At 41.5% G+C, this 23,967-nt stretch overlaps 1 protein-coding gene across 3 annotated transcripts in view; it reads right to left on the bottom strand.

Annotated features, from left to right (window-relative positions):
• Positions 1–23,967, bottom strand: part of MTMR8 (myotubularin related protein 8) — a 284,350-nt gene that overhangs the window by 188,819 nt on the left and 71,564 nt on the right. The gene's annotated exons all lie outside the window — the stretch shown is intronic.

The following is a 23,967-nucleotide window of genomic DNA, read 5'->3' as shown; positions in this document are numbered from 1 at the left end:
AGACTTGCAGAGAGGAGACATTAATCAAAAAACTAGAAAGGAGCCAAAATACCTTCTATAATGATGACCATTTTACTAATGTTGTCTGGGCCTATTTTCTAATCTCCCATTACTGTGCATTTCAGAAGGTAGGAGGAGCATGTATATGGATAGCGTGTAGTTTCTGTAGTAATAAAAATTTAAGAATGCCATTGAAACCTCAAAAACACAAACTATTCACATTAACACATGCAGGAAAAAAAATCTACAAGTTAACATATTCTACTTAGAATGCAAGATATTTGTTAAAGGGGAAAATGATGATAATTCTGATTTCTTATCATACAATGTCACTGAGCTTTCATTAAATTAATGACAAACATCAAAGGGACACCTCAGGAGGTGTAAGCAACAACCACCTAGTAACAAGAAAGTTTATTATGATTGATGGATGCATCCACAAATTAAACAATAATTATAGCAGTCCCTACCCAAGTTTGGGCAGCAGCAGAAAGGCCAGCTACTACAGATAGCTAGCTATATCATACCACTACACAGTCTCTGGGAATAGGTATGGCATATCTGAGAAACTGCTACATATAAGCAGCCTAATGTTCAAGTAGGAAAGAATATATAATATTTGCTGAGCCCCCAGTATGTGTATACTAGATACTATGCTAGATCCTTCACATATATTATCTCATTTAATCCTCAACAAGAGCCACTAAAGATGGGTACTTTTATTATCCCCATAAGAAGATGAGTTCAGAGTGGTGAACCAATTTCAACAAGAATCATATGGATAAAAGCTGAAGGCAAGGTCTGAACCCAGATTTGATCAACTCGTAAGGATGGAACTTTTTCACCACAATACAGTTTCTAATAAGTATTGATCTAGCCATCCAGAAGAGGAATATTGCTAGATATTTGTACATTCTTTGAGAGAGAGGAAAAAATGACCTACTAAAAAGGACTTTTGAGGAACTCCCTTGGTGTTCCAGTGGCTAAGACTCCATGCTCCCAAAGCAGGGGGCCCAGATTCAATCCCAGGTCAAGGAACTAGATTCCACATGCCACAACTAATAATTTGCATGCCACAACTAACGATTCCTGGAGAAGGAAATGGCAACCCACTTCAGTATTCTTGCCTGGAAAATCCTATGGACTGAGGAGCCTGACAGGCTACAGTCCAGGGGGTCAGAAAGAGTCGGACATGACTGAGCATACACACAAACGCACACACACACACACTAAAGATTCCGCATGTATCAACAAAGGTCGAAGGTCCCACATGCCACAACTAAGATTTGGTACAGCAAGATAAATAAATAAAATACACTTAAAACTGATTCAAATGTATTCTTTTTAATGGCTGAGTAATACTCCATTGTGTATATGTACCACAGCTTTCTTATCCATTCATCTGCTGATGGACATCTAGGTTGCTTCCATGTCCTGGCTATTATAAACAGTGCTGCGATTAACATTGGGGTACACGTGTCTCTGATGAAACTGGAGCCTATTATACAGAGTGAAGTAAGCCAGAAGGAAAAACACCAATACAGTATACTAACGCATATATATGGAATTTAGAAAGATGGTAACGATAACCCTGTATACGAGACAGCAAAAGAGACACTGATGTATAGAACAGTCTTATGGACTCTGTGGGAGCGGGAGAGGGTGGGAAGATTTGGGAGAATGGCATTGAAAAAATTTTTTATGAAAAAAATAAAAAAAAAATACACTTAAAAAAAAGATGGACTTTTTGATCTTTCATTTGGACAAAGGGCACCAATTCTTTAGTTTTTTTAAAAAAGCTTGGTACTTCTCTTTACCATTTTAAGATTAATAATGGTGAAAGACACAGATTTAATGAAACTCTTTCTAATCCCTGAATGTCAAATGCAGTTTTAGTTGAAGTAAGACAGCAAACTTCTGAAAAAGTGAAGGATGTTTGTTGTTGTTCAGTTGCCCAGTTGTGTCCCACTCTTTGCTATGTCAGGCCTCCCTATTCCTCACTATCTCCCACAGTTTGCCTAAGTTCATGCCCATTGCATCGGCAATGCCATCCAGCCATCTCATCCTCTGACACCCTCTTATCCTTCTGCCTTCAATCCTTCCCAGCATCAAAAGCTTTTCCAATGAGTTGGCTGCTTGCATCAGGTGATCAAAACACTGGACCTTAAGCTTCAGTATCAGTCCTTCCAATGAGTATTCAGGGTTGATTTCCGTCAAGATTGACTGGTTTGATCACCTTGCTGGCCAAGAGACTCTCAGGAGTCTTCTACAGCACCACAGTTCGGAGGCATAAATTCTTTGGCACTCTGCCTTCTTTAGGGTCTAGCTCTCACACCTGTACCTGACCACTAGGAAGATCATAGCCTTGACTATACGGACATTTATTGACAGAGTGATGTCTCTGCTTTTTAACACACTGTCTAGGTTTGTCATCACCTTTCTGCCAAGAAGCAATCGTCTTCTGATTTCATGGCTGCAGTGACCATTCACAGGGATTTTAGACCCCAAGAAAAGGAAACTTGTCACTGCTTCCACCTTTTCCCCTTCTACCTGCCATGAAGTAATGGACATCAACATCTTAGGAATCAGTGAACTAAAATGGATGGGAATGGGCAAATTTAACTCAGATGAACACTGTATCTATTACTGTGAGCAAGAATCCCATAGAAGAAATGGAGTAGCCCTCAAAGTCAACAAAAGAGTCTGAAATACAGTACTTGGGGGCAACCTCAAAAATGACAGAATGATCTCAGTTTGTTTCCAAGACAAGTCATTCAACATCACAGTAATTCAAGTCTATGCCCCCACCACCGATGCTGAAGAAGCTTAAGTTGAATAGTTCTATCAAGACCTAGAAGACCTCCTAGAACTAACACCAAAAAAAAGATGTTCTATTCATTACTGGGGATTGGAATCCAAAAGTAGAAAATCAAGAGATGCCTGGAGTAACAGGCAAGTTTGACCTTGGATAACAAAATGAAGCATGGCAAGATTAACTGAATTATGAAAAGAGAATGCACTGGTCATAGCAAACACCCTCTTTCAACAAGACAAGATATGACTTTACACATGGACATAACCAAATGGTCAATACTGAAATCAAGCTGATTATATTCTTTGTAGCTGAAGATGGAAAAGCTGTACACAGTGAGCAAAAACAAGTACTGGAGCTGACTGTGGCTTAGATCATCAGCTTCTCATAGCAAAATTCAGGCTTAAATTAAAGGAAGAGGGGGAAAGCAACAGGCCAGCCAGGTATGACTTAAATCACACCCGCTATGCTTATGGAGTGGAGGTGATGAACAGATTCAAGGGATTAGATCTAGTAAACAGTGTACCTAAAGAACTATGGACAGAGGTCTATAATACTGTACAGGAGGCAGTGAATAAAACTATCCCAAAGAAAAAGAAAACCAAGAAAGCAAAGTGGTTATCTGAGAAGGCTCTACAAATAGCTGAAGAAAGAAGAGAAGTGAAAAGCAAGGGAGAAAGGGAAAGGCACATCCAACTAAACACAGAGTTCCAAAGAATAGCAAGGAGAGACAAAAAGACCTTTTTCAATGAACAATGCATAAAAATAGAGGAAAATAACAGAAGAGGAAAGACTAGAGATCCCTTCAGGAAATATCAAAGGAATATTTCGCCCAAAGATGGGCAAAATAAAGGAGAGAAATGGTAGAGAACTAGTAGATGCTGAAGTGATCAAGAAGAGATGGAAAGAATACGCAGAAGAACTGTACAAAAAAGATCTTAATGAACTGGATTTCTATGATTTTGTGGTTAGTCACCCAGAGCCAGACATTCTGGAGTTCACATGAAGTCAAATGGGCCTCAGGAAGCACTGCTGTTAATAAATCTAGTGGATGTGATGGAATTCCAGTAGAACTATTCAAAACCCTAAAGAATGACGCCAAAAAGGTGTTGCACTCAATATGTCAGTAGATCTGGAAGACCTAGCAGTGGCCACAGCACTGGAAAAGGTCAATCCTCATCCTAATTCCTAAGAAAGGTAATATTAAATAATGTTCAAACCATCAGACAATTGCACTCATCTCCCATTCTAATAAGCTCATGTTAAAATCTTGCATGCTAGGCTTCAGCATTATGTAAATCAAGAATTTGCAGCTGTCCAAGTTGGGTTTAAAAAAGGCAGAGGAACCAGAGATCAAACTGTCAACATTAACTGGATCATACAGAAGGCAAGAAAATTCCAGAGAGACATCTACTTCTGTTTCATTGACTATGCTACAGCCTTTGACGTTTGGATCATAACAAACTGTGGAAAGCTCTTAAAGTATACGAGACCATTTTACCTGTCTCCCGAGAAACCTGTATGCAGGTCAAGAAGTAATAGTTAGAACCCTGTATGGAACAATTGAAAAGTTCAAGACTAAAATGGGAGTTCAACAGGGCTGTCTGCTGTTACCCTGTTCAGTTCAGTTCTGTCGCTCAGTCGTGTCCAAATTTTTGTGACCACATGAATCGCAGCACTCCAGGCCTCCCTATCCATCAGCAACTCCTGGAGTTCACTCAGACTCACGTCAATCAAGTCAGTGATGCCATCCAGCCATCTAATCTTCTATCGTCCCCTTCTCCTCCTGCCCCCAATCCCTCCCAGCATCAGAGTCTTTTCCAATGAGTCAACTCTTCGCATGAGGTGGCCAAAGTACTGGAGTTTCAGCTTCAGCATCATTACCTCCAAAGAAATACCAGGGCTGATCTCCTTCAGAATGGACTGGTTGGATCTCCTTGCAGTCCAAGGGACTCCCAAGAGTCTTCTCCAACACCACAGTTCAAAAGCATCAATTCTTCAGCACTCAGCCTTCTTCACAATCCAACTCTCACATCCCTAAATGACCACTGGAAAAACCATAGCCTTGACTAGATGGACCTTTGTTGGCAAAGTAATGTCTCTGCTTTTCAATATTCTGTCTAGGTTGGTCATAACTTTTCTTCCAAGGAGTAAGCATCTTTTAATTTCATGGCTGCAGTCACCATCTGCAGTGATTTTGGAGCCCCACTGTTTCCATTGTTTCCCCATCGATTTCCCATGAAGTGATGGGACCAGATGCCATGATCTTCGTTTTCTGAATGTTGAGCTTTAAGCCAAATTTTTTACACTCCACTTTCACTTTCATCAAGAGGCTTTTTAGTTCCTCTTCACTTTCTGCCATAAGGGTGGTGTCAACTGCATATCTGAGGTTATTGACATTTCTACCGGCAATCTTGATTCCAGCTTATGCTTCTTCCAGCCCAGTGTTTCTCATGATGTACTCTGCATATAAGTTAAATAAGCAAGGTAACAATATACAGCCTTGACGTACTCATTTTCCTATTTGGAACCAGTCTGTTGTTCCATGTCCAGTTCTAACTGTTGCTTCCTGACCTGCATACAGGTTTCTCAAGAGGCGGGTCAGGTGGTCTGGTATTCTCATCTCTTTCAGATTTTTCCACAGTTTAATTGTGATCCACACAGTCAAAGGCTTTGGCATAGTCAATAAAGTAGAAATAGATGTTTTTCTGGAACTCTCTTGCTTTTGCAATGATCCAGCAGATGTTTGCAATTTGATCTCTGGTTCCTCTGCCTTTTCTAAAACCAGCTTGAAAATCTGGAAGTTCACGGTTCACGTATTGCTGAAGCCTGGCTTGGAGAATTTTGAGCATTACTTTACTAGCATGTGAGATGAGTGCAATTGTGCAGTAGTTTGAGCATTCTTTGGCATTGCCTTTCTTTGGGATTGGAATGAAAACTGACCTTTTCCAGTCCTGTGGCCACTGCTGAGTTTTCCAAATTTGTTGGCATATTGAGTGCAGCACTTTCACATCATCATCTTTCAGGATTTGAAACAGCTCAACTGGAATTCCGTCACCTCCACTAGCTTTGTTCGTAGTGATGCTTTCTAAGCCCCACTTGACTTCACATTCCAGGATGTCTGGCTCTAGGTCAGTCATCACACCATCGTGATTATCTGGGTTGTGAAGATCTTTTTTGTACATTTCTTCTGTGTATTCTTGCCACCTCTTCTTAATATCTTCTGCTTCTGTTAGGGCCACACCATTTCTGTCCTTTATCGAGCCCATCTTTGCATGAAATGTTCCCTTGGTATCTCTAATTTTCTTGAAGAGATCTCTAGTCTTTCCCATTCTGTTGTTTTCCTCTATTTGTCTGCAGTGATCGCTGAGGAAGGCTTTCTTACCTCTTCTTGCTATTCTTTGGAATTCTGCATTCAGATGCTTATATCTTTCCTTTTCTCCTTTACTTTTCATTTTTCTTTTCACAACTATTTTTAAGGCCTCCCCAGACAGCCATTTTGCTTTTTTGCATTTCTTTTCCATGGGGATGGTCTTGATCCCTGTCTCCTGTACAATGTCACGAAACTCCATCCATAGTTCATCAGGCACTCTATCAGATCTAGTCCCTTTAATCTATTTCTCACTTCTACTGTATAATCATAAGGGATTTTATTTAGGTCATACCTGAATCGTCTAGTGGTTTTCCCTACTTTCTTCAATTTCAGTCTGAATTTGGCAATAAGGAGTTCATGATCTGAGCCACAGTCAGCTCCTGGTCTTGTTTTTGTTGACTGTATAGAGCTTTTCCATCTTTGGCTGCAAAGAATATAATCAGTCTGATTTTGGTGTTGACCATCTGGTGATGTCCATGTGTAGAGTCTTCTCTTGTGTTGTTGGAAGAGGGTGTTTGCTATGTCAAGTGCATTTTCTTGGCAAAACTCTATTAGTCTTTGCCCTGCTTCATTCCGTATTCACAGGTGGCTGCGACGGCATGCAGAGCGTGGCCGAGAGGAGCTACCCCACATCCGATGTCAGGGACAGAAGCGGGGAGGACCCTTTGACCGAGGGGCGGCAGCCGAGAGGAGCTACCCCACGTTCAAGGTCAGGGGTGGCGGCCAGGAGGAGCTATCCCACGTCCGAGGTCAGGGGCTATGCCCGATAGGAGCTACCCTGCGTCCGAGGTCAGGGGCAGCAGCCGAGAGTGCCAGGCTGTGACAGCGCAGGAGCAGCCGAGAGGAGCTATTTCCAACCAAGGCCAGGGGTGACAGCCAGGAGGAGCTGCCCCATGCCCGAGGCCAGGGGCGGCAGCCGGGAGGACAACCCCACATCCAAGGAGCAGTGGCTGCGTGGGCGCCGGAGGGCCTAGAGGAGATATTCCATGTTCAAGGTCAGGAGGGGTGGGGGTGAGGAGATACCCCTCGTCCAACGTCAGGAGCAGCGACTGCACTTTGCTGGAGCAGCCATGAAGAGATACCCCATGTCCAAGGTAAGAGAAACCCAAGTAAGACGGTAGATGTTGCAAGAGGGCATCAGAGAGCGGACACACTGAAATCATAATCACAGAAAACTAGTCAATCTAATCACACTAGGACCACAGCCTTGTCTAACTCAATGAAATTAAGCCATGCCCGTGGGGCCACCCAAGATGGGCAGGTCATGGTGGAGAGGTCTGACACAATGCGGTCCACTGGAGAAGGGAATGGCAAACCACTTCAGTATTCTTGCCTTGAGAACCCCATGAACAATATGAAAAGGCAAAATGATAGGATACTGAAAGAGGAACTCCCCAGGTCAGTAGGGGCCAAATATGCTACTGGAGATCAGTGGAGAAATAACTCCAGAAAGAATGAAGGGATGGAGCCAAAGCAAAAAAATACCCAGTTGTGGATGTGACTGGTGATAGAAGTAAGGTCCGATGCTGTAAAAAGCAATATTGCATAGGAACCTGGAATGTCAGGTCCATGAATTAAGGCAAATTGGAAGTGGTCAAACAGGAGATGGCAAGAGTGAACGTTGACATTCTAGGAATCAGCTAACTAAAATGGACTGGAATGGGTGAATTTAACTCAGATGACCATTATATCTACTACTGCGGGCAAGAATCCCTTAGAAGAAATGGAGTAGCCATCATGGTCAACAAAAGAATCTGAAATGCAGTATTTGGATGTAATCTCAAAAATGACAGAATGATCTCTGTTCGTTTCCAAGGCAAACCATTCAATATCACAGTAATCCAAGTCTATGCCCCAACCAGTAATGCTGAAGAAGCTGAGGTTGAATGGTTCTATGAAGACCTATAAGACCTTTTAGAACTAACACCCAAAAAAAAAGATGTCACCCTGTTAGTTTATCCTATATGCTGAGCACATCATGAGAAATGCCAGGCTAGATGAGTTACAAGCTGGATGGGGGAAACATCAACAACCTCAGATATGTGGATGACATCACTCTAATGGCAGAAAGAAAAGAGAAACTATAAGGAGCCTCATGATGAGGGTAAAGGAGGAGAGTGAAAGAGTCACTTTAAAACTAAATGTTTAAAAAAACTAAGATCATGGCATCTGGCCCCATTACTTCAAATAGAGGGGAGGAAAGCGTTCTTGATCTCTTCTGCTTCTACTATAGGTCTCTACACTTTCTGTCCTTTATTGTGGCCATCTTTGGGGCAAAATATTCCATTGACATTTCCAATTCTCCTGAAGAGATCTCTAGTCTTTCCCCTTCTGTAGTTTTCCTCTACTTTTATGTATTGTTCATTGAAGAACACCTTCTTGTCTCTCCTTGTTATTCTTTGTAACTCTGCATTTAGTTGGATGTACCTTTCCCTTTCTCCCATACTTTTCACTTCTCTTCTTCAGCTATTCGTAAAGCCTCCTTAGATAACCACTTTGCCTTCTTGCTTTCTTTCTTCTTTGGGGAAGTTTTGATCACTGCCTCCTGTACAGTATTACAGACCTTTGTCCATAGTTCTTCAGGTACACTGTTTACTAGATCTAATCCCTTGAATCTATTCATCACCTTCACTGCACATTCATAGGGGATGTGATTTAAGTCATGCCTGGCTGTTCTAGTGGTTTTCCACGCTTTCATTAATTTAAGCCTGAATTTTGCTATGAGAAGCTGATGATCTGAGCCACAGTCAGCGCTAGTACTTGTTTTTGCTAACTGTCCACAGCTTCTCCATCTTCAGCTACAAAGAATGTAATCAATTTGATTTTAGTATTGACCATTTGGTTATGTTCATGTGTAAAGTCATCTCTTACATTTCTGGAAAAGGGTGTTTACTATGACCAGTCCATTCTCTTTGCAGAATTCAGTTAGCTCATACCCTGATTCATTTTGTACTCCAAGGACGGTATATGAACAAAAACAGAAATTATTTTCTCTACTGATCCCAGTGAGTCAGAGAGATTGCAAAAATGGACACACATCTGTCTAAAGCCACAGTGTGGTTTCAAGCACATGCTCAACTCTGCAGTCACAACCCCTGGCTTAGGCTTCGATCTAAATCACTGACTTAGCAATCACTAGTTAGCAATGAAACCACCTAGTCAGCCACATTTCACATATCAAATTATAGGCAAAATTTTGTTCTGTGGCTGTGTGTGAAAAGAAAAGGCGTTAAGAAAAGGGAACCTGAAACATGGTGGAGGAGTAGGTGGATGTGGAGTACATGTCTCTCCACATATGCATCAGGAATACACCTTCAGATACAAAAATGCATGGAGAACACCAGCTGAGAGTGGACATAAGTTCCTGATCAGTGGAAAAGAATATATAGAAGCAAGCAAAACTTGGCAGTATGAAGGAAGTAGGGGGAAAAACAGGAGTGTTACTAGGACTGGACCTGTCCTTGGCAGGTGGGGGAATTGAAGCAGGGGTCTGATCCCCACAACAGGGTAATTGTCTGAGTTGGAGGAGAAACATTTAAGGCTGTGAGTGAAACAGCTGATCTGTGGCAGCCTAAATGGAATGAGAATCAGTCCTTGCTGCAGCCATACATACCCTGAACAGGGACACAGGTACCCTAGAAGGTGCAGCGGTTAGGAGCTGGACCTTAGGGATTGTGGAGCAATCTTAGGGCGAGGGCTGCTGTTGACTGCAGAGAGACAGACTGAGGGGACATGACGGAGGAGATTGCAGTGAGAAATGACTGTGGAGGAAAGTGAGGCACCCATGGAAGCAAGGCAATACTGCTGAGTCACATGTAGGGGTTGGAGCCATCACCATAGCATCTCTCTCTCCATAAGCAAGCAACAGCAGCTGAACAATAAAGAGCCTGGCCCATCAAGCATCTGACACACTGAACTACAGAGCAGGACCACACCCAGGGTGCCCTTTTAAGTACCTGATGTGCTGATCTACAGAGTAGGACCCCAGCCAGGGTGGCCGCTCTATGTAGCTGATGCACCGAACAACAGAGAAGGACCCCAGGCAAGGGAGCCCTCTGAGTGCCTGAATAGGGAGAGCTACAAAGAAAGATTAGCCAAAGAGGCCTTCTGATCGCCAGCTACCAGAAGCTCGAAAAAAGACTGATAGGGCCATAACTCCACCAGCTGAGGCAGTCTGTGTCCCTGCACACTTGGTGCTGCCAGGATCCCGGCAACATACACAGCTGTGCCACCTTCGCACTCAACCCTCACTGGGGTAGAGCTGCCACAGGCAAAATAAAAAAAAAATATATCTTGCATCCATGCATGCAGGGTCGCTTCAGTTGTGTACAACTCTTTGCAACCCTGTGGGCTGTGGCCTGCCAGGCTTCTCTGTCAGGGGGTTCTTCAAGCAAGAATACTGGAGTGTATTGGCCAATACTGGTTGCCTTACCCTTCTACAGCACTGTATTTCCTGCTGCCCTAGCCGCTAACTCCCCTGAGTACCTGGTGCTGCCAGAATCACTGCGACCCATGCAGCTACAAAACACCTCTGCACCTGGCCCTCACTGGGACAGATCCAAGTCCTCCAGCACAGCCTCAGGAGCAAACCTCAGTGGACGACCCACATGTAGAGGTGGAAATAAAACCACAATAGAAACCCAGGGGCAGTGTGGCTGAGGAAGAAGAACTAAAACCTTCTCATCAGCCGTCCAAGCTGCATATCAAATCCCCATGATCAACTCGGCAAACTTTCTGTGGAATATATGAAAGGACATTGAGGGCTCCCACAAAACAAAATGCACTAGTTCTCAGAGCTGTGGACACTGGACGCAAGATCATATAGGTGAAGGACCAGATTAGAATCTGAGGTGCACCCACAGCAGGTCCAGAGACCAGCACAATGTTGGAGGGCATCCTCGGGAGGTGAGGTAGACTGTGACTCCAAGCATGGGAAAGGATCCTGACAGCAGTGTCTAAAGAAAAACATTTATTATGCTTATGTTTTGACTTGTTCTATTGTTAATTTTGTATTTTATTTTCCATTTCCTTTTTATTCCCCTTCTGTTGTAGTTGTTGATTCTATTGAAACTATGAAAGCTAATTAAGCTTTTGAGGTTTTTTTTGCAGTCACACTTTTTATTGTTGTTATAAACCTCTGACTCTATTTTGGGCTTTTGCACTTCTGTGAATTTTTTTTTTTTTTCTTTTTTTTTCCTCTTCCTTTTTGATATCTTTTTTTTTCTTTTCTCCTTTTTTAATTTTATTTTTTTAAACCTATTATTATTTTTTCTACACATTTCTTTTTATGCTTTTCCTACTGTTCTCTTCCCCTTGCAGTTAAACTTTAATTTACATAAATCTTCTTTATCTGCCTCTATTTTGCTTTAAATGTTTATTCTTTCCTTCTTTTCTTTCCTTCCTTTCCTCTCAACATATTTGTTAGTTTTGTTTTCATTGCTTTATACCCTACTTGGCACATTGCTTTAGTTTTGTTTTCCAGTTTCTGCTTTAGTTAGTCTTGTTCTTAACAGGTAGATATAATTTTTGGTTTCCTTTGTTTGCTAGGTCAATCTATTGTACTTTGTTTTGTTGGACTGTTTTGATTTTGCTTATCGATGTATATGTTCAGTTCAGTTCAGTTCAGTTCAGTTGCTCAGTCGTGTCCAACTCTTTGCAACCCCATGACCTACAGCAGGCCAGGCCTCCCTGTCCATCACCAACTCCCGGAGTCCACCCAAACCCATGTCCATCGAGTTGGTGATGCCATCCAACCATCTCATCCTCTGTCGTCCCCTTCTCCTCCTGCTCTCAATCTTTCCCAGCATCATGGTCTTTTCAAATGAGTCAGCTCTTAGGTGGCCAAAGTATTGGAGTTTCAGCTTCAGCATCAGTCCTTCCAATGAACACCCAGGACTGATCTCCTTTAGTGTGGACTGGTTGGATCTCTTTGCAGTCCAAGGGACTCTCAAGAGTCTTCTCCAACACCACAATTCAAAAGCATCAATTCTTCAGCATGCAGCTTTCTTTATAGTCCAACTCTCACATCCATACATGACCACTGGAAAAATCATAGCCTTGACTAGATGGACCTTTGTGGGCAAAGTAATGTCTCTGGTTTTTAAAATGCTGTCTAGGTTGGTCATAACTTTCCTTCCAAGGAGTAAGCATCTTTTATTTATTTTTTAATTTATTTTTTTAAAGAATTTTATTTTTATATATATATTTTTTTTTTTTTTTTTTAATTTTTATTCCTTTATTTCTCATGTGTTCCCCATCCTGAACCCTCCTCCCTCCTCCCTCCCCATACCATCCCTCTGGGTCATCCCAGTGCACCAGCCCCAAGCATCCAGCATCGTGCACTGAACCTGGACCGGCATCTCGTTTCATACATGACATTTCACATGTTTCAATGCCATTCTCCCAAATCTTCCCACCCTCTCCCTCTCCCACAGAGTCCATAAGCCTGTTCTATACATCAGTGTCTCTTTTGCTGTCTCGTATACAGGGTTATCGTTACCATCTTTCTAAATTCCATATATATGTGTTAGTATACTGTATTGGTGTTTTTCCTTCTGGCTTACTTCACTCTGTATAATAGGCTCCAGTTTCATCCACCTCATTAGAACTGATTCAAATGTATTCTTTTTAATGGCTGAGTAATACTCCATTGTGTATATGTACCACAGCTTTCTTATCCATTCATCTGCTGATGGACATCTAGGTTGCTTCCATGTCCTGGCTATTATAAACAGTGCTGCTTTTAATTTCATGGCTAAAATCACCTTCTGTAGTGATTTTTATGTATGTGTGTATATTCTATAACTTCAATCATATTTACCTGATTTTCTAACGACCATTTGTCTGAGGTTCATCTTTGGTTTCTTGTTTTAGGGTATGTGTTTTAATTTCACTTATTGCCATAACGAACCACTTGTGGAGTCTTCGTTCCTGACCAGAGATCAAGCCCTGAGTCTTTGGAGTGGGAACACTGACTCCAAGACCCTAGACTGCCAGAGAACTAACCCTAGGGGGTATCAAATAGTGATAACTCCCACAAAGGAAACCATTTGAATACAAGATCAGGCATTACCAAACCACCTGTGCAGGATGCCTCATCTAAACAACAAATAAAACAAAAATACAAACCCAATCATCAACAGACAGGATTACCACCTCACTCAGCCTTTCCCATGAGAGTAAAAACAAAAAAAAAACTCAGCATAAACCTCACCCTATATGAAGCTTACACAAACTATTGCACCAATCTTAGAGAGGCAGAAACCAAAAGGAGGAAAGAATTCAGCCTTGAAGCCTGGGGAAAGGAGACTTCAAACACATTAAGTTTAAAAAAAATAATGAAAAGGCAGAGAAACACTGCACAAATGAAGGAACAAACTAGAAACACAGTAGTCCAAATAAGTGAAGAGGAAATAGGCAAACTACATGAAAAAGAATTCAGAATAATGATAGTAGAGATGATCAAAAACCTGAAAACAGAATGTAGAAAATGCAAGAATCAATTAACAAAGACCTAGAAAAATTAAATAATAATAAAAACAACACTATCACTGAAAGTAAAAATACTCTACAAGGAATCAATAGCAGAACAGCTGAAGCAGAAGAATGAATCAGTAAGCTGGAAGATAAAATGGTGAAAATAACTTATGAAGAGAAGAATAAAGTAAAAAGAATGAAAATAATTGAGGATAGTCTCAGAGAACTCTGGGACAATATCAAACACACCAACATTAGAATTATAGAGGTCCCAGAAGAAGAAGAGAAAAAGGGTGTGTGAAAATTTTTGAAGAGATTATAGTTGAAAATTTCCCCAACATGGAAAAGGAAATAGTCAACCAAGTCCAAGAGGCTCAAAGAGCCTATGCAGGACAAACCCAAGGAGAAACATACCAAGAAACATGCTAATAAAACTAAAAAAAGGTTAAACACAAAGAAAAAAATACTAAAAGCACCAAAGGAAAAGTAACAAGTAACATACAAGGGAAATAACAGCTGATCTTTCAGCACAAACTCTGCAGGAAGGGAATGGCAGGGTAGTATAATTAAAGCACTGAAAGAAAAAATCTACAACCAAGATTACTCTACCCAGCATGGATCTCATTCAGAATTGATGGAGAAATCAAAAGGTTTTCAGACAAGCAAAAGTTAAGAGAATCCAGTACCACCAAATCAGCTTTACAACAGATGTTAAAGGGACTTATATATTCAAGAAATACAAAAGAAGAAAAAGATCTACAAAATCAACCCCCCCAAAATTAAGAAAATGGCAATACAAACATAGATATTAATAATTACTTTAAATACAAATGGATTAAATGCCCCAACCAAAAGACACAGATTTGATGAATGGATACAAAAACAAGACCCATATACATGCTCTCTACAAGACACCCACTTCAGACCTAAAGACACATACAGACTGAAAGTGAGAGGATGGAAAACTATATTCAATGCAAATGGAAAGCAAAAGAAAGCTGGAGTAGCAATCCTCATATCAGACAAAATAAACCTTAAAATAAAGAATATTACAAAAGATAAAGAAGGACACTACATAATGATCAGGGGATCAATCCAAGAGGAAGACATAACAATTATAAATATCTATGCACCCAACATAGGAACATCTCAATACAAAAGAAAAAAATTAACAGACAGAAAAGGAGAAACTGACAGTAACAGTAATAGTAGGAGACTTTAACACCCCACTCACACCAATGGACAGATCATCAAAACAGAAAATTAATATGGAAACACAAATCTTAAATGATGCATAAGATGAGAATCTGTCCTTGACTGACAGCTGACAGCCAGTGAAGGTTCAAACGCTCAATGAGAAGCAGCAGTAGGAAAGCCTGGGCACCAGGCATGTCATTGAGCTATGATGAGTGGCTGAAGGGCATGTTCCTGCCAGTTAGGGCTAACAAAATATGGTCCACTTGAGAATGGAATGGCAAACTACTTAGTATTCTTGCCTTGAGAACCCCATGGACAGTATGAGAAGGCAAAAAGATATGACACTGAAAGAGCAACCCCACAGGTCGGTAAGTTCCCAGTATTATATTGGGGTAGAGCAGAGATATAGCTACAGAAAGAATGAAGAGTGTGAGCCAAAGCGGAAATGACGTCCAGTTCTGGTTGTATCTGGTGGGGAAAGTAAAGTCAGATGCTGTAAAGAACAATATGGCATAGGAACCTGGAATGTTAGGTCCATGAAGCAAGGCAAACTGGATACGGTCAAACATGAAATGGCAAAAGTTAACATCGATATTTTAGCAATCAGTGAACTAAAATGGACGGACATCTGAGAATTTAATTCAGATGACCATTATATCTATTACTGTGGGAAAGAGTTCCATAGAAGGAATGGAGTAGCCCACATAGTCAACAAGAGAATCTGAAATGCAGTACTTGGTTGAAATCTCAAAAATGAAAGAATGATCTTGGATAGTTTCCATGGCAAACCATTCAACATCAGTAATCCAAGTCTATGCCTCACCCTCTAATGCTGAAGAAGGTGAAGTTGAATGACTCCATGAAGACCTACAAGAACTCCTAGAACTAACACCAGAAAATATGTCCTTTTCATCATAGGGGACTGGAATGCAAAAGTAGGAAGTCAAGAGATACCAGGAATAACAGGCAAGTTTGGCCTTGGAGCACATAATGAAGCAAGGCAAAGGCAAAAACAAAGCAAGGCAAAGAATTTTGCCAAGAGAATGCACTGATCATAGCAGACACACTCTTCCAACAACACAAGAGAAGATTCTACATGGGCATTACCAGATGGTCTGTACAGAAATCAGATTGATTATATTCTTTGCAGCCAAAGATGGAAACGTTCAATACAGTCAGATGAAAAAAAAAAAAAAAGAGAGAGAGAGATCTAGAATTGACCGTGGCTCAGATCATCAGCTTCTTATTGCAAAATTCAAGCTCAAATTGAAGAAAGTAGGGAAAAACACGAGGCCATTCAGATACGACCTAAATCAAAATCTTATAAGATTATAAGGTGGAGGTGATAAAGTGATTCAAGGGACTAGATTTAGTAGACAGAGTGCCTGAAGAACTATGGATGGAGATTCGTAACATTGTACAGAAGGTGATGACCCAAAATCATTCCCAAGAAAAAGAAATTTAAGAAGGCAAAGTTGCTGTCTGAGGAGGCCTTACAAATAGCTGAGAAAAGAAGAGAAACAAAAGGCAATGGAGAAAGGGAAAGATATACCAAACTGAATGCAGAGTTTCAGAGAATAGCAAGAAGAGATAAGAAAGCCTTCTTAAGTGACCAATGCAAATAAATAAGAGGAAAATAATAGAATGGGAAAGAGTACAGATCTCTTAAAAAAAAAAAAAAAACTGGAGAAGGGAAATTTTCATACAAAGATAGGCACAATAAAGGACAAAAATGGCGAGGACCTAACAGAAGCAGAAGAGAGTAAGAAAAGGCAGCAAGAATACACAGAAGAACTGTACAGAAAAGTTCTTAATGACCCAGTTAACCACGATGGTGTGGTCACTCACCTAGAGCCAGATATCCTGGAGTGTGAAGTCAAGTGGACTTTAAGAAGTATTACTATGAACATAGCTAATGGCGGTAATGGAATTCAGGTTGAGCTATTTCAAATCTTAAAAGATGATGCTGGTAAAGTGCTGTACTCTTTAGGCCAGCAAATTAGTAAAGTCAGCAGTGGTCACAGGACTGGGAAAGGTCAGTTTTCATTACAATCCCAAAGAAAGGCAATGCTAAGGAATGTTCAAATTACTGCACAATTGCACTCATTTCACATGCCAGCAAGATCATGCTCAAAATCCTTCAAACTAGGCTATGGAAAATGTGAACTGAGAACTTTCAGATGTACAAGCTGAATTTAGAAAAGGCAGAGGAATGAGGGATCAAATAGCCAACACAGGCTGGATCATAGAAAAAACCAAGGCAATTCCAAAAAAATCACATCTACTTCTGCTTCATTGACTATGTTAAAGTATTTGTGTGGATCACAACAAACGGTGGAATATTCTTACAGAGATGCGAATACCAAACCACCTTACCGGCCTCCTGAGAAACCTGTATGCAGGTGAATAAGCAACAGTTAGAACCAGACACGGAACAACGGACTGGCTCCAAATTGGGAAAGGAGTATGTCAAGGCTGCATATTGTCACCCTCTGCTTATTTAACTTATATGCAGAGTATATCATACAAAATGCCAAGCTGGATGAAGCACAAGTTGGAATCAAGATTGTGGGGGAAATATCAACAACCTCAGATATGCAGATGATACTACTTTAATGGCAGAAAGTGAAGGGAAACTAAAGAGCCTCTTGATGAAAGTGAAAGAGGAGAGTAAAAAAGCTGGCTTAAAACTCAGCATTCAGAAAATGAAGATCATGGCATCCAGTCCCATCACTTCATGGCAAATACATGGGGAAACAATGAAAACACTGACAAACTTATTTTCTTTGGCTCCAAAATCAATGTGGACAGTGACTGCAGCCATGAAATTAAGGGACACTTGCCCCTTGGAAGAATGGCTATGAAAAACCTAAACAGTGTATTAAAATAGAGATATCACTTTGCTGACAAAGTTCCATATATAGTCAAAGCTATGGTTTTTCCAATAGTCATGTATGGATATGATAGTTCAACCGTTAAGAAGGGTGACTGCCACAGAATTGGCACGTTCAAACTGTGGTGTTGGAGAAGACTGTTGAGAGTCCTTTGGACAGCAAGGAGATCAAACCAGTCAATCTAAAGGAAATCAACCCTGAATATTTAGTGGAAGGACTGATGCTGAAGCTGAAGTTCCAATATTTTGGCCACGTGATTCAAAGAGCTGACTTACTGGAAAAGACCCTTATGCTGGGAAAAATAAGAGCAAGAGAAGGGGGGACAGAGGATTAGATGGTTGGATGGCATCACTGACTCGACATGAGTTTGAGTAAATCAGGGAGATAGTGATCAACAGAGAACCCTGGTGTACTGCAGTTCATGGAGTCGCAAAGAGTCGGAAACGACTTAGCATATGAACAACAATAACAAATTTGTCCTTTACTTGCCTAGTGGGACACAATTCATCTACAATCCTTATTAGAGCCAGACAACATGCTGAAGGTCAAGGAATTAATGAAGGGAGTCCAGGTTTACCAGAGGATCCTCCTTTCTGCCACACTCACAGGCAGTGGTAAGACTAAGTTGTTCAAAGTACCTTCTCACAGTCTTGCTTGACAGTGAAGACTATAATAAAAAAGAGTTTCCAAATGGTTCTCCAAATGGAGAATATGTTGCCTCCACAATTTAGAGATGACACCCCTCAAAAGCAGGAAGTACTTTTGGAATGAAAATGATGCCCCTTTCCCTTGGCAACACAATTCTCCTAAAAGAAAAGGTGGGGGGGGGGGGATGAGAGAGTCAATTCCTAGGTAGGTTGATAAAAAGTTTGTGGTCCCCGAAGAGGAGCAAGGGGTCTGGGGCTCTCAAAGAAGAGATAAGGATCTGGAATTCTCAAGGAGGAGGAAAGGATGAACTTTTTTTCTACATTCCTTTTTCTTAGTAAGGATTATATAACAACAATGTATCCTGCTTGAGGACATGTTTCTCCTTCTTGAGAACCTTCTGACTAGTCCTGTTATCTTAAAAAGTATATTATGGGAGTGGGTCTGGTAAAATCATTCTACTGTTAATTCTAATCCTGTCATCTTAAAATGCAAATTGTGGGAATGGGTCCAGTAAGATCTTTACAACCTTGAGACATTCTTTTGATTTATTTCAATAACCAATTAAAAGTGTATAGCTCCCTTGCTAAGACTAGCAAGGGGGGCCCTTTCTGTTCCCTTTCTGATGACTATGTTAGAAGCTATCTCTGTCCCTTTTTATACATTATTAAAACTCTGTTACACAAAAGCTCTTGAGTGATCAAGCCTAGTCAATGGTCCCGAAGCTAAATCTTCTTCTTCAGAGATCACAAATCCAACATTTTTCACTGTAAGCTATCATCGTGGGGGCTCATCTTCGTCTGGGATCTTCAGGACAAGGTAAGAACACTCAGAGTTCTAACCCTCTGTTTTCTCAGTATACATGTTTTCTACTTTACTTCACTAACACTAGGGTGTGCCTGTGTGAATGAACGACATGCCCTGTGCAAAGCAAGTGACGAGCCCTGGTGCCTCATAATCACTGAAGGCAGCCCCAGAAAGGGGCACCTTGTCAAGGGTTTATACAGACCTGCCAATGCCAAGAGACTCCCAACATACCTGCGAGGGGAGCAGCTAGAAAGGGGCAAAGCATGTGGGCCGAACTTTCCTTTCTCAGTCACCTTTTCCTGGTCTCTTTGACCATTTAGTAATTGCGTGGGGAATTAGAACTACTAACCTAATCTGATTCCTAGAATGTCGCTGTTCACTCTTGTCATCTCCTGTTTGATAACTTCCAATTTGCCTTGATTCATGGACCTAACATTCCAGGTTCCTATGCAATATTGCTCTTTACAGCATTGAACCTTGCTTCTATCACCAGTCATACCCACAACTGGGTGTTGTTTTTGCTTTGGCTGCATCACCTCATTCTTTCTCGAGTTATTTCTCCACTGATCTCCAGTAGCATACTGAGCACCTATAGATCTGGGGAGTTCATCTTTCAGTGTCCTATCTTTTTGCCTTTTCATACTGTTCATGGAGTTCTCAAGGCAAGAATACTGAAGTGGTTTACCATTCCCTTCTCCAGTGGACCAGATTCTGTCAGACACTCCACCATGACCCGTCCATCTTGGGTGGTGCCACATGGCCCCGAGGAAACATATGTGCTGACAAAGCAAAGACTTTATGGGAAAGAGCACCCGGGGTGAGAGCAGCAGGGTAAGGGAACCCATAAAAGCTCTGCCACAGGAATGCCTTAGAAGAAAGATTCCTAATAAGGCAGGAATCCCTTAGAAGAAATGGAGTAGCCATCATAGTCAACAAAAGAATCTGAATCGCAGTACTTGGATGCAATCTCAAAAATGACAGAATGATCTCTGTTCGTTTCCAAGGCAAACCATTCAATATCACAGTAATCCAAGTCTATGCCCTGACCAGTAATGCTGAAGAAACTGAAGTTGAACAGTTCTATGAGGACCTACAAGACCTTCTAGAAATAACACACAAAAAAGATGTCCTTTTCATTATAAGGGACTGGAATGCAAAAGTAGGAAGTCAAGAAACACCTAGAGTAACAGGCAAATTTGGCCTTGGAGTACAGAATGAAGTGCAGCAAAGGCTAATAGAGTTCTGGCAAGACAAGGCACTGCTCATAGCAAACACCCTCTTCCAACAACACAAGAGAAGACTCTACACATGGACGTCACCAGATGGTCAACACCAAAGTCAGATTGATTATATTCTTTGCAGCCAAAGATGGAGAAGCTCCATACAGTCAGCAAAAACAAGACCAGGAGCTGATTGTGGCCCAGATCATGAACTCCTTATTGCCAAATTCAGACTGAAATTGAAGAAAGTAGGGAAAACCACTAGACCATTCAGCTATGACCTAAATCAAATTCCTTATGATTATACAGTGGAAGTGAGAAATAGATTTAAGGGATTATATCTGATAGAGTGCATGATGAACCATGGACGGAGGTTCAGGACATTGTACAGGAGACAGGGACCAAGACCATGTCCCCAAAAAAAGAAATGCCAGAAAGTGAAATGCCTGTCTGAGGAGGCCTTACAAATAGCTGTGAAAAGAAGGGAAGTGAAAAGCAAAGGAGAAAAGGAAAGATAAACCGATTTGAATGCCGAGTTCCAAAGAATAGCAAGGAGAGATAAGAAAGCCTTACTCAGCGATCAATGCAAAGAAATAGAGGAAAACAATAGAACAGAAAAGACGAGAGACCTCTTCAAGAAAATTAGAGACACCAAGGGAACATTTCATGCAAAGATGGGCTCAATAACGGACAGAAATAGCATGTACCTAACAGATGCAGAAGATATTAAGAAGATTTGGCAAGAATACACAGAAGAACTGTACAAAAAAGATCTTCACGACCCAGATAATCACGATGGTGTGATCACTGACCTAGAGCCAGACATCCTGGAATGTGAAGTCAAGTGGGGCTTAGAAAGCATCACTACGAACAAAGCTAGTGGAGGTGATGGGATTCCAGTTGAGCTATTTCAAATCCTGAAAGATGATGTTGTGAAAGTGCTGCACTCAATATGCCAGCAAATTTGGAAAACTCAGCAGTGGCCACAGGACTGGAAAAAGGTCAGTTTTCATTCCAATCCCAAAGAAAAGCAATGCCAAAGAATGCTCAAACTACCACACAATTGCACTCATCTCACATGCTAGTAAAGTAATGCTCAAAATTCTCCAAGCCAGGCTTCAGCAATACGTGAATCATGAACTTCCAGATGTTCAAGATGGTTTTAGGAAACGCAGAGGAACCAGAGATCAAATTGCCAACATCTGATGGATCATCGCAAAAGCAAGAGATCCAGAAAAACATCTATTTCTGCTTTATTGACTATGCCAAAGCCTTTGACTGTGTGGATGACAATAAACTGTGGGAAATTCTGAAAGAGATGGGAATACCAGACCAGCTGACCTGACTCTTGAGAAACATGTACGCAGGTCAGGAAGCAACAGTTAAAACTGGACATGAAACAGTAGACTGGTTCCAAATAGGAAAAGGAGTATGTCAAGGCTCTATATTGTCACCCTGCTTATTTAACTTATATGCAGAGTACATCATAAGAAATGCTGGGCTGGATGAAGCACAAGCTGAAATCAAGATTGCTGAGAGAAATATCAATAACCTCAGATATGGATGACACCACCCATATGGCGGAAAGTAAAGAAGAACTAAAGAGCCTCTTGACGAAAGTGAAAGTGGAGAGTGAAAAAGTTGGCTTAAAGCTCAACATTCAGAAAACTAAGATCATGGCTTCTGGTCCCATCACTTCATGGCAAATAGATGGGGAAACAGTGGAAACAGTGTCAGACTTTATTTTTCTGGGCTCAAAAATCACTGCAGATGGTGATTGCAGCCATGAAATTAAAAGACGCTTACTCCTTGGAAGGAAAGTTATGACCAACCTAGACAGCATATTAAAAAGCAGTGACATTACTTTTCAACAAAGGTCTGTCTAGTCAAGACTATGGTTTTTCCAGTGGTCATGTATGGATGTGACAGTTGGACTATAAAGAAAGCTGAGCTCCGAAGAATTGATGCTTTTGAACTGTGGTGTTGGAGAAGCCTCTTGAGAGTCCCTTGGACTGCAAGGAGATCCAACCTGTCCATCCTAAAGGAGATCAATAGTGGGTGTTCATTGAAAGGACTGATGCTGAAGCTGAAACTCCAATACTTTGGCTGCCTGATATGAAGAGATAACTCATGTTAAAAGATCCTGATCCTGGGAAAGATTGCCGGCAGGAGGAGATGGGGATGACAGAAATGGTTGGATGGCATCACCAACTCAATGGACATGGGTTTGGGTGGACTCCGGAAGTTGGTGATGGACAGGGAGGCCTGTCATGCTGAGATTCATGGGGTCGCAAAGATTCAGACACGACTGAGCAACTGAACTGAACTGAACCTAACCTAATCTGATGAATTACAGACTTCCAAGGGACTTGTGATCCATGCTGTTACTGTGTACTTTTACTTAGACTGCCTGTATGGAAGCACCTAGCCTTGCTAAGAGCCGAAAGTTACTGTATGGAAGAGCCTAGCCTTGCTAGGAGCCGAAAGTTACCAAAGCACGTTTGGCAGCAAGGCAGAACTCTAGCTCCAGGAATGTCTCTCAGGCTAGAGGGCACTCTCTTGGCTGCCTGCCTCAGGGGCCAATGACCTGAAAGTGAGTCTTTGTCATGGCTGTGTCTCGGATCTATATGGATAGAAGCATTGCTGGTGACCATGAGGTTTTTGAGGACACAGATCGGGAAGTGCAGGATCTGGTCTGATTGGAATTGCAATGGGCTTCTTCCTTCAGTAGTGCTAGCTTTTAGCAGATAAGAGAAAGTGCTCCACTGGCTTCTGTCTCAACTCCTTAGATATTTCTTTTGAGGAGTCTGTGGAAATGAACTGGAAGGATTGGCCCTAGTAACTCAAGGACAAAAATCACTTTTTCCTCACTGGCCACCCTCCACTACCTCTTTTGCCATCATATATACTGATATAGCAATAACTCACCACTTCTACTGTGGTCAGGATTGTACTCAGAAATGTGCACAGGCACATGGAAGACAGATGTTTCCCCTAGCAGCTGTAGCTTGGGAAACATTCCGGGAAAGCTATACTGCTTCACCCCAGGTGGTATCAGTGGAAAAGGGTAAATCAAACAAGGGTCTTGGCGGTATGGAACTAGAAATCAATTTGGGATGCCATCAGGTCTACTCCTGGTGCATTTCCACCCTACCTCGGTGGCAGAACCAGGAGGGATGAGTATGATGCCTGTGTTGGTAAGGGGCAGACTAAGTCCAACCAGGGAAGGAAAGCTTCAGTGGAAAGTCTGTCCACATCCCCATCTAGAGCAGGGAGGGACACCTCCAGAGGAAAGAAGCCAAGGCTGTGGATACCACTTTTTTCTCTCTTACAGATGGGAGCTAGCAGTTCCAGAAACACTCCTTTAAAACATATTTTAAAGAACTGGGACAAGTTTGATCCCCAGAATTTAAAAAAGACACTCCTGATATTCTTCTGTGATACTGAACGGCCATGGTATCCTTTGGAAGACAGGAATGCTGGCCTTTTGAAGGGTCTCATAATTATAATACTGTTTTACAATTAGTTGGTTCTGTAGAGAAC

The sequence above is a fragment of the Bos mutus genome, chromosome X (assembly GCF_027580195.1).
Source record: "Bos mutus isolate GX-2022 chromosome X, NWIPB_WYAK_1.1, whole genome shotgun sequence".
In the NCBI taxonomy this organism is placed as follows: Eukaryota; Metazoa; Chordata; class Mammalia; order Artiodactyla; family Bovidae; genus Bos; species Bos mutus.
Note: the sequence above shows the minus strand (reverse complement) of the source record. Positions and strands in the feature narration are given on the sequence as shown.